We start from the raw sequence: 14436 nt of genomic DNA, 5'->3' as shown, positions 1-14436 counted from the left end.
CCCGTCCCTGTCCCGTCCCTGTCCCTGTCCCATCCCTGTCCCGTCCCTGTCCCTGTCCCATCCCTGTCCCATCCCTGTCCCGTCCCTGTCCCGTCCCTGTCCCCGTCCAGTCCCCGTCCCTGTCCCGTCCCTGTCCCGTCCCGTCCCTGTCCCGTCCCTGTCCCGTCCCTGTCCCGTCCCTGTCCCTGTCCCATCCCTGTCCCATCCCTGTTCCTGTCCCATCCCTGTCCCTGTCCCGTCCCTGTCCCGTCCCTGTCCCTACCCATCCCTGTCCCGTCCCTGTCCCATCCCTGTCCCTGTCCCGAACCTGTCCCGTCCCTGTCCCTGTCCCATCCCTGTCCCTGTCCCGTCCCTGTCCCATCCCTGTCCCGTCCCTGTCCCATCCCTGTCCCTGTCCCATCCCTGTCCCGTCCCGTCCCTCACCTGCGGGCGGGCGGCGCCGGGAGGGCGCGGGGGCGGCGCGGCGGGCGGTGCCGGGAAGGGCGGCCGGGCCGGGCGGGGAGGCGCCGGAAGAGCCCATTTCCTCCGCGGGACGGGACAAAGCGGCGGGGCCGGAGCGCAGCCAGGGCGGCGGCCGCCATCCCCAGCCCAGCCTCTGACCCGGTAAAGTTGCGGGTCTCGCACTTGGAAACTTTTGCGCGGTGGGCCGGGCCGGGCCCGGCTGCCGCAGCGCCCGGGAGGGACGCGGGGGACGGGAGCGGAGCGGCCGGGGCGGCCGCCGGGCCCGGCTGGGGAGGCCGCGCTGCGCCGGGGCCCGCGTGGGAGCGGGGCGGGACCCGCGGCGTTCGGGGCCGCCGAGCGCGTTTCGCCGGGGGAGAAGCGCGGCCGGGCCGGCTCCCGGCGAAGTTTCGGTGCGGCGGGGCGGTGTCCAGGCCCCTCCCCGCGCGGCCGGGGCCGCCCCGGCGCCGCTCCCCGGCTGCGAGCAGGGCCGGGCACTGCCGGGAGCCCCCGGGAGCGCTCCGTGCCTTTCGGAGCCCCAGTTTGCCCGGGCGAGCCCTCCCTGCCGCCCCGGCCGCGCTGCTGATCCCATACGCGAGCAGCCGGGAACGCCCCGCGCCTCCGCCTGGCTCCGCCACGTTTTCCGACTCCCACCTCTAATCCGCTCCTGTGCTGGAAGGCGAGAGCCTCTCCTTCGCTGACAGAAAGTTTCGCGCTACTTTTTCCTAGACAAAAAGTGGGGAGAGAGTATCAGCTCCTGGGTTATGTGTGACCCCTGCGTCTGCCGCCTATGGCCGTGGGGTCCCTGGGCAGCGTGGGTCACCCGGCTTTTATTCACTGCTCATACCAGTTCAAAATGCCTAAAATCTTTCGGGCCGAAAGTTTGCAGGAAAGTGTGTGTTCCAGTTATGTCTAGTGAAGAGCTGGATGTGATCAAGGCACGGTTCCTTGCCTGTCTGCCCTTGGCCTGCCAGCCCTGCCCAGGAGGTGCCTTCTGGCGAGGGTCATCGATCACTCCCTCACCCAGCCGGGCTGTGAGCCTCATGACCGTGTCCTCATCCCAGCTTTCGGAGTTATGACTCCAGCCGTGTCTGGGCTATCTGTATTGAACTAGTCTGGGAGCCCTTTGCTGCCCTTCCCCCTTTGTTTGTCTTTGTCTATTGTTTTTTTGGGATGGGAGTTGTGCAGAAGGTGTGCTTCAGTTACTTGTGCTTGAGTTACTGGTTTCCTGTGTTTTTCCTGCACTGGGACTGGGGAGTTAGGAGAAGGCTGCACTCCTCAGTCCTGCTGGCTACACCAGGCTCTCAGGGCTTTTGAACCAGCTAAAGGCTCTGCGGTTGTTTATTTCAGTTCCTGGGTTGGTTTGTATTTCAGGATTGTGTTGATGAAGGTGAAGGCCCAGCTCATTTTACACTAGGTGCAGTCTTTGCTCTGTCTTGGGGCACCAAGGCCACGTTAAGTGTTTTGTTGTACTTATTTCACCCCTTCTGAATTGAAGCATTTTGTTTAAAAGGACATGCTTTGATGTTGACTCACTGTTTTTCATTTACAAAGAAACAGTTTCTAAAACATCACGGAAATGTTTTGACTTTTCTCAGCAGAAACAGACAAAGGTTTAGTAGGCTTTGTTTTTAGAAAGGCTTTGCCCTAACCTTTTCCATAACAAACAATGTGCCTTCAGTCTTTAGGGTTTTTTTCAGCCAGCTCTAATAATAGGCCTCTGCCTCAGAGATTAAAAGTTTACACAAGGTGGCTGGGGGGAGAGCAGTGGGCAGAGATTAGAAATCCCGTGCTCAAATCGATGCTTTAAAATACGAATGTAAATACTTTCCTCACAATGAATTTTCAAGCTTTGAAACATCAGCATTTCTGTGCTGACATGGGTAAGGACAGACATTAATGTGCGGCTTCTTCATAGGGCTTCTGTTGGTCTGATAAAGTTAACTGGCAGATGTAATAGAAAAGTAATTTGTGTTTTTTCAGAAGCATGAATATCTTCCTTCTGCAGCTGTAAGATTGAGAAACTGATCTTGCAAAGGAATCCACCTTAGTAGAAATGTTTATGAGCTGGAAATACACTTTAGTGGGACATCAGGCCTGCCTTTAATTTACATCTGCTGTTACTATTTGATTTCTAAATGACCTTTCTTATGCAGAGAATTAGTTAAGATCACAAAAATACTCAGTGGCCAAACCAGCCTGCTCATCATAGTGGGCAGTGGGTCTGGTCTGGAGCAAGGGCCCACGTGGCCATGGTGTTTCTGTTCAAGGACTTGCTGGGTTCTCTTTTACTGGCGTCTCTCAGCTTTGCTGGACACTAAAGGAAACATGATGAATAAAAGAGGACTGAGTGTCATTTTGTAAGGACAGTGCCTTATGAGGCAGTCACTCAACATAATGATGAATCACAGACTGGTTTGGGTTGAAAGGGACCTTAAAGCTCATTTGGTTCCACTCCCCTTGCCATGGGCAGGGACACCTTCCTGCCCAAACCCTGCACCGAGCCCTGTCCAGCCTGGCCTCGAATGCTTCCAGGGATGGGGCTTCCTGCTGCTGTGCCTTAACTGGACATCCCTCAAAATCTGGTGCTGCAGAAGTTCATTGAATATGACCTTGAGGAATGGGATCTGTTACTGCTCTGGGAATTCACCCGAACTGTTTCACAGCTAATCTGGAATAGCTCCACTCAGTGAGTTTATAGCTCGTGCATTGGTTAAACAGCGTTGCAGCTTTAGAGAAAGTGCAGATGTTTGATAATTACTACTTTTAACTCCATACTATTTTAATCCAGCAAATGAGATTTAAAATAGAGCTACCACAAAATTGTATGCTAGCACCCTCACTGGATGAGCTCCTCTGGAAAGACAAGTGCTGAGAGTGGCCTGCTGTGTCATGAAGCAGAACTGGGTGCAGATGGATTTACTGAGGTGAAGGAGTCGCAGGAGGAATGTGGTCACTGCAACTGGAAGTGGAATTGTTCTCCTCGAATGACTGAGACTCCTTATCTGTTAGTCAGGGTGAGAATGGGTGTAACTGTGATTTCTGGTGTGCAGGAGGTTAGTCCAGACTCTTCTACTGGCAAATCTGATACTTAAATATGATTCATAATTCCTTGTGACTGATGGATTTAAAGAGCCAGCTATCTTTTCTCTCAATATGATTACATATTTTTGCTTGTTAATCCCAGATGTACTACAGAAAACATCTGTTAGTCCTTTGCTATGTGTTTATAAATGTCTCTGGTGGAATTAGAGGAGTAACCTTTTTTCCCCATGCTTTGTGAAGTGATAGAAATTATTCAATACACAGATCTAAACTAACACAGTTTGCAAAGTGAAATTCTCCCCCAGTCTGACATTCCCTTCTGTTGTAATTTCTCTAATTTACAAGACAGCTACTTATTAATCAGTTAGACTCCCAAGAGCCTCTTCTGAAAGGCTTTAAATTCAGAGATCTATGCCTGTATCCTGGGTTTATCCAAAGCAGTGTGGGCAGCAGGTTGAGGGCAGGGATTCTTCACCTCTACTCAGGTGAGACCCCACCTGCAGAGCTGGCTCCAGCACAGGAAGGACCTGGAGCTGCTGGAGCCAGTCCAGAGGAAGCACCAGGATGATCAAAGGATGAAGCAGCTCTGCTGGGAGGAAAGGCTGGGAGAGCTGGGATTGTTCAGCCTGGAGAAGAGAAGGCTCTGTGGAGACCTTAGAGCCCTTTCCAGTGCCTAAAGGGTCTCCAGGAGAGCTGGAGAGGGACTTGGGACAAGGGCCTGGAATGCCAGGACAAGGGGGAACGGCTTCACACTGACGGAGGGCAGAGTTAGATGGAATAGTGGGAAAAATTCTTGGCTGTGAGGGTGGGCAGGCCCTGGCACAGGGTGCCCAGAGCATCTCTGGCTGCCCCTGGATCCCTGGCAGTGTCCAAGGCCAGGCTGGACGTGGTTTGGGGCAGCCTGGGATAGTGGAAGGTGTCCCTGCCCATGGCAGGGGGTGGAATGAGATGATATTAAAGGTCCCTCCCAACCCAAACCGTTCTCTGATAAACTCAGGGATGGAAAAAGCAAACACGAGGCCAGCTGTAGCTAAAGGAACAACCATTACTAAGGCAGAGAGTGGAGCAGTGCCTGTGAAACCAAGCTGGATGCCAGTTGGTTCTCTGGCAGCTCTGCTTCAGTGCATGGAATGGCACAAAGGCAGAGGAGGGCTGATGTGTGTCACAGCCCCAGAGTGAGTGGAATGCCTGACAGTGAGGGGTTTGAGAGCAAAGCAGACAGGGAGCTGGCACCAGTGTGGCAGGTAGGGATGCACTGAGCCTCATATGAGATGCTCAGCTTGTGGTGTGCTGTTTTTCCCAAAGAACACCCAGTTTCTCAGCAATCAGTGCCCTATTATGGAATAGATCTGCACGTGACTGTATATGCTTCAGAAGAATTTCTGTGTGGAGCTGATGTTAGGGAGCAAATGAGTTGTTGTGGAGCAAATGAGATGTTGGTGCAAGTTAAGGTGGAAGAGGCACCACTGGTGCACTGTGTTCTGGAGTAGCCTTCAATAGCTAGTTCAAGAAAGAGGCTGAAACTGATGAGCTTAGGTGGGTAGGTGCGGAGGATCAGGAGAAGAAAAAAATTTTTTTTTTTTTTTTTTTTTTTTTTTTACCTGGAGGTTAACTAAAAGAACTGAGGAGAGGGTGTAGGCCCCACAGTTCTGTCGTTGCTGTTGTTCAGCAGAAGGTCAAGAGGGCATTTAGGTAAAAACTAAGTTTGTGGCCTTTCATTTAAGTCAGTAAGAGTCAATGCTGTCAGGAACATGTGGCCTTGATGGCTTGTGTGGTTTTCCATGCTCCGCCTTCCACTGCTGTTCCCACTCCCCCAAGGGCTCATTCACTTTATTCTGGGCACTTGCAGAGGTGATATCTATGCAGATCTAAGGCTCTAACAGGGAGATTCTTTTACTGTATCCTTCTCTGGTTGATACAACCTGAGCACAGAAGATCCACTTAAATAAATGGTCTGCACAAGGGCTGCACTAGCAATGCAGCTTTACAGAGCCACAAAGGTCAGTTGAATTTTTCATGTAAACAGGGCTGAGCTGTGTGCCTATAAAATGGTGTTTAACCTGCGTAACACTGAGCAGGTCACTATTCATCTTAGCAAAGTGCTCTTGAGATCTCCAGCTGAAGCTGTAGGTGGGTAAATGTTGTTTTTAATTGACTGGAATATTGAATTCAGAGCCAGCGTTGTTGAACAGCAGAGGACAGAGCTGTGGTATGCTCAAGCAAGAAGGTGAAAGTGGGTGTGAGTGCAACTAATCAAGATGTACAAGCTGCCAGTTTTTGCCCTCTTTCTTGCAGGTATGTCCTTGTAATGTATACTTGTAAAACTAATCTCTTTTAGCATGGCTTAAAGACCTAGAGAGTCTCGCTGCTCAGTGCTGAAGAGTTGCTCCTGGTCTTGGATAATTCATGATGGGCTGTGGACATGTGTGCAGGTGACACATCCTGTAATAACTTCACTTACTAACCATACAGTTCATTCCAACCAGTACCTGATGTGCAGATGTTTTGGAGCCTAAGCATCCTGAAACTTCAATTGTTTATTCATTTAAAAGGTGAGAAGTTGAACAATGAACTGTAAGTGGCACACAGAGGGTTCACAGATTGTGTTCTGATTGCTATAGCTGAGAGGTCTGTCCTGTCATGACCCTCATCATGAGGTTTTGGTTGCACTGGTCCCATCAGCTTTTTATTAGTCTAGTCCTTGTCTGAGGCCCTAAGTTACAAGCCCTTCACCTGGTCTTGTCTGAGCTGACTGTTACCAACTACTGAAGGAGGGAATAAAGCAGGAGCTCTGCTTGTTGCACTGTTGAGCAGTATCCTCTGGCTCCTCTGATGCCTTTGTGGAGCGATGGATGCTCTAGGATGGTGTTTGGTGTCTCCTTCTGGTTTTCTGGTTGTAATTATCGACCCCTGCCACTTTTCTTTTTACTGATCCCTAAAATCACTTATCATCATTTACCTTCCTGTCCTCATATCCTCCCCCACCTTTTTCCTGGGTGGTGGCAGCATGTAAGCCATCCCTAAAAGGGAAAGCAACAGGCAGGCAGTAAAACAAGCAATAAAACCACGAGAGAAGAGCAAACAAGTAGCATTGCTTCCCTGGGGTTCTCTGCCAAGGTCCAGCAGTGTAGGATCTTCCTGAGGCAGGAGTTGGAGCCTGGACTGTCTGTTCTGCACATGTGCCCAGTGCTGGTAGGAGCCCCCGTGGCTGCTGGCTCTGGCAGTCCTGGCTGCAGGTGCAGAGCAGCTCTCCCGTCATCACATTCAGCTGATGACTTCATGGCTTTTAAATTTAGAAACCTTGTGAGTCAAACAACTTCATACAAGCTACAAGTAAAATGAAAGATATGGAGTATTTTTTGAGTGAAAAGCAGGGAACTGGTTTGGCTGTATGAGAGGCTCTGGAGTGGTTTAAATTTTGGTACAAAGTATGGCTTTGTAGTTTCTGCCACTTCCACTCTTTGGAAGATGTGTTCAACTAGAAACCACCGCCTTTGCAGCTGGAAACTCATTTCCTAAGTAACATTAAACAGGGCATCCTGGAAGAGGAGATGTGGGGAAGGCTTTTTGGACAATGGGCATAGCCTGTGTTTGTTACTTTATGACACTTCCACTGCTGGTGGGGTCCTCAATCACAACCTCCTTACTTTGTATGGGTACAGAGAGGAGTGCAGTATGCTTGTGAGAGTGGGTTTTTTCCCTTTTCTCCTAGCTGGGGGTTAGGGAGAAAAAATAATTATGTAAAATCCAATAAGAGTAGCACAAAAAAAAAAAAAAGAGCTAGAGGGCTGATTTGTAGCAAAACAGAATAATGCAGAATAGTTGTGCAGGGTTCAAAGCTTATAACCTCAAGGAAAAAAAGTTATTTTCTGGTCTTTATGCATCAGTACTTCAGCGTCAGGTGCTCTAAGCTGGTTTACTTAGTTTACAGAATTGGTTAAGACAATTTGAATATGGTTATTTGATTAAGAGAATATTATTGTGGACCTAGGGAAAAGTCAATGGCTGTCAGTGAAAGATGCAGTGTTCAGCAGAACCAGAGGCAAAGTGCTGGTGCAAAGCCAATGGAACAGGATTTTTTAGCTCATCTGGTTTTTGTTCTGTTGGTTTGTGATGTTTCCTGTTTCTGGGGGTGAAAAGAAGGGGTGGAGAGATAAAAATGTATCTTTAATCAGATGTAGGTTGGTTTCTACTTAGTAAATGGCTGTGTTACTACATTAAAATCTTTTTCTTTTCCAGCAAGACCATCCAAGCAGTGACTCCTGTTTCTCAAACCTGGTTCCTTCATGTTGCTTTTACGGAATGTGAATGTGGGTGGGACAGTGACCTTTTTTTTTTTAACGGAAGTTGCTTTAATTGGTCACTTATGTGTAAAGGCAGTGACTCGAAAGGATTCCTGCCCAGGCAGATAGATCATGGTTAGCTCTGACTCTCGTGCACTGTGGTGCACCCTTAGCGAGTTTGTACTTGATAGAAGGGGGGGTTATGGCCGTGCAGGAGCTCTGGGAAGCATCCAAAAATTCATCACACCACTGTGTTTTTATTATTGCTTGCTTTGCTCTTCTGGAGAAGCTGCAAAGTTCTCATCTGTCAGTGCCCTGTGTTCCCAGTGTCTGCAGCCTGGAGGAGATGGGCTGGCAGAGCATCCTGCCTTTAGTGCAGGCACTAAAACATGCTTAACTCCTCCAAACCACGCTTGTACATCCCATTCATGCTCACTCCTTCTTCTGGGGTTTGTTTTTGTGAATTCCCCCCTTCCCCCTTCCAAACTCACGGTGTGTGTTGGTGGAGCTGCAAGTTGAGAGTTGTCTGAGGGCGTGTGGTGATGGTGCAATTCTTCCTGTGAGAGTAACTCATTGTTTAGAGCTGGGAGGTGTTGCTGAAGTTGCCCTGAGCATGGAGTGAAAATCTCGGCCTCATCACCTGTGGGGTTTGTTACTTTTTTCTTTAAAAAAATAACTGCTTTGTAATTTTTAGCTAAGAGTGTGACAGAGTGTTCCTGAATCAAAGTGGAGGACTGCGAAAGGACTTCTGAAGGAGTTTTTGTAGGAAGCTTAGAAAACATTTTCCTTTGAAGAGTCTTCACACTTGTGTTCTCCTTTGCTTCAGTGGGTGCTTCTAGTAGTTTTTGCAGAAAGAGAAAACTGTGGAAAACTTTTTCCATTCTTAAAACACAGAAGTTTTTGTTACGTAGTCCTTAGTTACTGCTGCGCTGAGCATGCAACTGAGACAGAATATGGTATTTAGTCTCTGATAATACAAGGCTGTCCATTTGCTCCATGTTTAAGTAGATTTTCATCAACCCCCTAATTACAGGGAGTCTCATTTTTTTTTTCTAAACACATGTGTCAGCTCCAACAGCTCCAGTATTTGTGCACTTCTGACAGTTTTAAATTGTTAATGAAGGTCTAGGTTTTGAAGATGTGGTCAGCTAAAAGCACTGAAGAGTATTGCATAACAGCATATCAATTTAGGAATGAAAATGCAGTTTGAGTGGGGTCAGATTCTGGTTATTTCTGACTCTTTAGCATAAACAGCACTTTTTATTACAGGTTGAGTGCTGAGGAAGATCAGAACAAAAATCCCCAGGTTTCCTTTTCCCTTTATTGCCAGCCATCAGTGAGTTTTTGCAAGCTAAGCAAGAATCAATTTTGCAGCCGTGGCAAATTCTTCTGCCAGTTGATAAAGTGGACTAATTTATAACAACCTTTTTCTTATTTAACACAGAGTTGTGGCAAAAATTAACTTGTTAAAAGGTTGCCCCTTCTTGCATTGCTTGTTAACTTAAGGTTGGTAATTGGAACCTGTGCTGGCACAGTTTGGGGTTTGAAGAGCCATGCTCTGAGGCCACAGCCTAGTTATTATATCTGCTCTGACTGTGTGTCCCTAGGGTCTGAAATGTGTGCTGTGGTTCAGAGAGTGCCAGAAAGCTGGTCTTTAATTCTTTCTCAGTGATTTTAGGGAAGCTTCACAGAGTTTTCTGCCTCAAGAGTGGAAAGAGACACTGAGGTTGGAAGGGCTCTTGGTAGTTGAATTCAGATGGTCCAGCAGATGCACAAGACCTGCGTGGGCTCTGACATTCTGTCTCCAGGCTGAGCCCCCTTGCTGTGTTTGAGTGTGAACCTGCAGTTTGAGCCTACAGCTTCAATGTGAGAGATGTGGCTGAGTAAGGGCTGCATTTGGGAGGTTGAAGTTGCCATCACTGCAGGGATAAGCTCATGAGAGATGTTGCTGTTTGTGTAACATGCAGGTGTGGTGTCCTTCTGCATGGCCAGAGCCTCGCAGTGCTGACCCACAGAACAGCTCAATGCAGCAGTTATGAATCTAGTGGTCACTTGTTCTGATTTGGGAAGTTATTGTTCATGGTGGTAGTGCAGGTCTTCAGCATAAAATGCACAAACATCCCCGTGAAGGCAGAGGGGTTTTTATTCATAACAGGAATAGCTTGCTGGTCATGACACATCATCTGGTTTTTTCCAAATACAAAGTTTTCCAGCCAGAATATAAAAATTAATCTTGGTTATATAGAATATTCTCTTTTTTAGGAAAAGCACATGTGTCTTCTAAAGCACTCTTGATACCCTGTCAGTTTTCTTTATGGAGATGGGATCGTGCATGAATTTTGGAAACTGAAAACTGCAGAAATAAATTGGAGGTTTGTTGGGACATACCAGGCTATCCATCTGAACAATTCAGTGAGTATAAGCCTGAGTTTGGCTCCTGTATTCTTTCAGGGTGTCATCCATGAACTGGGGCCTTAGTGTGACATAAATAAGTCACTAATTGCTTGTGCTGCCTGTGATTTGTCTTCCATGCACCTCCTTTCTAGCTCCTTTGAGGTAAACAATTCTGTCAAAAAGGAAAGGATCAGAGCTGAACACTTACATAACTGGAGGCAAGAAGCTGCTGTTGGCACCAGCATCTCCCAAGAAAACATCATATTTGCCATTGTGAAATCTCTGCTGAGGTCCCAGGACCAGCACAGTGAAGCTGCTTGTGCAGAGCGTGCCTTCATCCCCTCAGCGACAGCTGGACCTAAGTGGAGGAGTGAAAGCCTGTAGTGACAGAGCACGTTCCTGATTCTGACTGAAAATGAGTTGCTCAAATCCTCAGCACTGTGACAATTTGGAAGCTGCTAGGAGATAGCACAGACTGCTTGGGGGAGAGCGAGGCATCTTAATCTGGTGATGTGCCCTGTGCCCACTCCCATGTGATGCTGCGTGGGCTGGGCAGGGCTCTGCTGCCCCGGGGGAAAGGTGAGGGGCTCCCTGGGGCTGCTGGCTCTGCTGGGAGACAACACCTACACTGGAGAGAAAACAGAGTCAGGAATTTCATGGATTTTTGTAGGGACACTGGATTGAGTTTCATCTCTCAATTCAGTAGCAAGGTCTAAATGAGTGGAGAAGTAGAGAAGCATTTGTTTGTTACTGGCCGTGTACGGCTGTCTGATGAGTGTTTCAGATGCCTCTGTGGGTCTTCTCCACAAAAGCAGCAGAGAAAAACTTATGAAAGCAGATTAAAAGACCTGGAACTGGAATGGCACTCGTGAGAAACAGGCTTATCTGAACCTGAATGTTGTCTATTTTCTTGGGTAATTACTGCAGTTTGTGGGAGAAGAACCCAAAACAAGAGGTGTAACAAAGTTGAATATACTTAAGTGGCAGGAAATTCCATCAAGGAAAACATGGTCATTGATTTCTACAGAAGTTTGTTTTATTCAGTGAAATTATTCTCATCTATTTTTCCATTATTTGTATAGGTACTGCACTTGAAAGTTTAGTAAAGTTGTATTCAGTGGAAACCAAGAGTGTGGGATGAGGTGGGGATGGTCTTACCTTGACACCAAGCTGGACGTGGCCAATGTATCTACTCACACCTCAGATCTTGGGGGCACTCCAAGTTTAATAACACAGACACAGGCAGTGCATTCCACCTTTGCCACCCACACCTGGGTCTCATAAGACAGGTTCAACTCAAACTCATCCTGTACATACAAATATGAGTTTGCCACAACATGACATCTGACTTTGTATTAATATTTCCGACTGTGAAATGCTAACAGTAAGGATTTCTAATGAAGTAGTACCTGTGTGGCATTTATGGTGGGGGACAGGGTTTGGTGTCTGAGCAGGTAGAATGTGAGGTTGAAGGCTGTGTTAGAGGAGGATGACTCTCTGTTTTTAATTCTGTATGCTTGATGTTAAATAAAAGCAGCTTAAATAAAACCTGCTTAAATCCTCCTTGAAAAGCATCACATATACCAAACATCCTTGACTTGCAGCTATTTGGCTGCCGAGTGCTGCTTTATTTGTGGAACAGGGCAGACAAATTAATTTGGAGACTGTGAAGTGAAAGAATGAAACTTTTTATTTTATGGATACTCCTAGTTATATGAAAACCAGTTTTGAATTGTCAGTGAGCCATATGAAGCCCCAGCATGTGAGCTGAGTTGTTGAAGTGGGCCTTAAACTTTTTGAAACCAAAACTGTTCAGAAGATTTGCATTAATGGTGTGTTAGATACCCAGTTCCTGAAGATCTTTGCTCTCTTGTCTGCTACCTTTAGCAGGGGTCAAGGATCCCTGCTGGTTGTCAGGTGGGTTGGGTATTTGGGTAACAAGCCAAGCAAAAGGATTCCCTTGGCAACAGGGGATCTGATTAATTTTCTGTCTGAAAGATGAAGCTGGGTCATTGTGTTGTGAATCCCACCATGTTCCATCCCCAGGACCTGGGTGATAGAGTAAGGGCTGTTCTCATTATGTGGTACAGAATATCTAAAGACAGTCTGGAAGCATGGTGGGAGGAGACCAGATTATCATTCAAAATGAGTGAGACTACTTAAAGACATATGAGAGAAAGAAGCTGCAAAAAACTGCAGTGGAGTACCTTTAACTGCTCCTGGGCACATCAGCCCCACAGAATGGGGAACAGCTGAGGAGTAGCAGGAAGGCTGTTCAAATGGAGAATGTCCTCTCAGGTATTAAATGTTCTTGTCCTGTGTTCTGTGTCAGGTATTTTGGATAGCACAATGCTGGAATTCAGCATGTGGTCTATTGTGCCTGGCCAGGTCAGCTCCTCTCTGTGCCAGTCAGACCATTCCTTGACTGCTGGCTTCCCTGAGAAAAACCAAGAAATCAGTAAGTGCAGCTAAAAACTTTTAGAAAGCAGCCTGGCAGGAGAGTTAAGTGTGAAGACTGACAGCAGATGTCATGGTAAAGACTTTTCAGGTAGCACAAGGTGGTGGGACTGAAGCACAGGAGATGGGCAGTTGTTTTTTGCTGTGTTACCCTAAGAGATTTATTCTTGCCCAGAGGTGGGGTGGCTGCAGGATGGTTGGTACAGGGCAGGTGGGATGGACTTCCTCAGTAGTGTCTGAGCTATAGCCAGCAGTGCCTTCAGGGCTGTGTGGGAGTGCAGCCTGGAAAAACAGGACCACAAGCACTTAGGCCTTTTCACGATTCATTGGGGTGCAGAGCTTGCTGTTAAAATTGTGCTCCTTCATGGGCTTTTGGAAAAGGCTTGGGTGCCTTCAGGGCACTTCTGCAAAGCAGCTGCAGAGCTGCATTCCTCTGCTTGCCAATATCTAAAAATTATTTGCATGCCTGTATTATGGAAGTAGGTATCTGAAATTATTCCTGAAACCTTGAATTACCAGTTTTTGAAAACACTCAGACTTCAGTTGTGGCTTTTGGAAGGAGCACTGTGTGCACATCACGCTCGGTGTGTTCCTGGCAGGCCAGCTCCTGTACCAGGGTGTGTAAGTGCAGCCCCAGCAGCTCAGACATCCCTGTGCTCATCCTTCTCTCCGAGCAGGACTGGCACCTGCCCTGGGGGACACTTCAGAAGCAGAGCTCATCTCCATGCTGCTCCCTCCCTGTGCAGTCTCAACTCTTCCATCAGGACAGTAACCTGGGAAGGGAAGTTTGAGTTACCAGCTTACTCCGAGACTGAGCTCCCTGCAGTGGTTCACCCCATCAGGCCTGTGCCAGCGTGGGTCTGTTTGGGGCAGGGAGAGGGTAGTAGGGTAGCAACAGTGGTTGTTTGAAGCAGAATGGAGACCTGTCCTTAATTTTTAGCTGTGGATGAGATCCTTCATGTTTGTAGGAAGGAATAGAGAGTTCTCCAGGGATGGCTCTGCTTGCAGATCGTTGGCTGGAACACAGCTCTGAAAGTGGCTTCTTTAAACTCTGTGCTTCCCCTGCCCTCATGTCCTTGCAGTGCACTAAACCCCAGTAAGATGCTGCATTACTATTGAGCCCTCTATTGCAATAATGATCACAAACAGTAAAATAACCCAAAGGGCTTGCAGTTAACGTGCTGGCTGGTGAGCGTGGTTGAAGATTGGGGCTTCACATGTGTGTGCATCAGATGTGTGGGGAGGACATTCCTGCTCTCTGCAGAAGCTCTGCTTGATGCTCAGTTTTCAGTGGCTCCTTGTTCAACTTGGCTGTGGTATCCAGCTTTGCCCTGTGTTCCCACTGCAGTGGCTTTGCCAAGGGTGCCAGCTGATGGTGCCATCTCCCCTTGCCATAGCAGTGTCTGTGGTGGCACGGTGAGCCAGATGGGGATCTCAGCCCACCTTGCAAAAATGGATTTCTTTCCCTCCAGCCAAATCAGTCCTTCCCCATCTGGTTAATCGCTCAGGCGTGGGGAAAGCTGTGCCAGTACGGAGGGGGTGTGATGTGCAAACGGGAATGAGTTCCTGGAGGGGTGTGGGAGGATGAACATTGGTCTTTAAGCAGCTTTTCTGCTGCTTATGAAACCACAGGCTGGGCAACCACAACTCCTTGTGCAGTGGTGTTGTTCTATATATTCCCACACTTGAGATTCAGCGCCGCTCACTCTTCTGCCGTGTGGTCCGTGCTGCTTTGTCCTTGAAATTCGTGGTGGGGCTGGGGCATGGAGAACCTGTTTCCGTGTCACTTGGGCTGTCCCAGCTGTCAAACCAGTGCTGC

General features: G+C 48.1%; 1 protein-coding gene across 1 annotated transcript in view; it reads left to right on the top strand.

Annotated features, from left to right (window-relative positions):
* The first annotated feature begins 485 nt into the window (after positions 1-485).
* The window catches only part of CTNNA1 (catenin alpha 1), a 120139-nt gene continuing 106188 nt past the window's right edge, over positions 486-14436 (top strand). Inside the window, exon 1 of the mRNA XM_082291379.1 lies at positions 486-603. The gene's annotated coding sequence lies outside the window, so the exon portion shown is untranslated. The remainder of the gene's footprint in view (positions 604-14436) is intronic.

Source organism: Coloeus monedula (genome assembly GCF_965178545.1).
Source record: "Coloeus monedula genome assembly, chromosome: 15".
In the NCBI taxonomy this organism is placed as follows: Eukaryota; Metazoa; Chordata; class Aves; order Passeriformes; family Corvidae; genus Coloeus; species Coloeus monedula.
The sequence above is the reverse complement of the archived record's forward strand: the minus strand, read 5'-3'. Positions and strand labels throughout refer to the sequence as shown.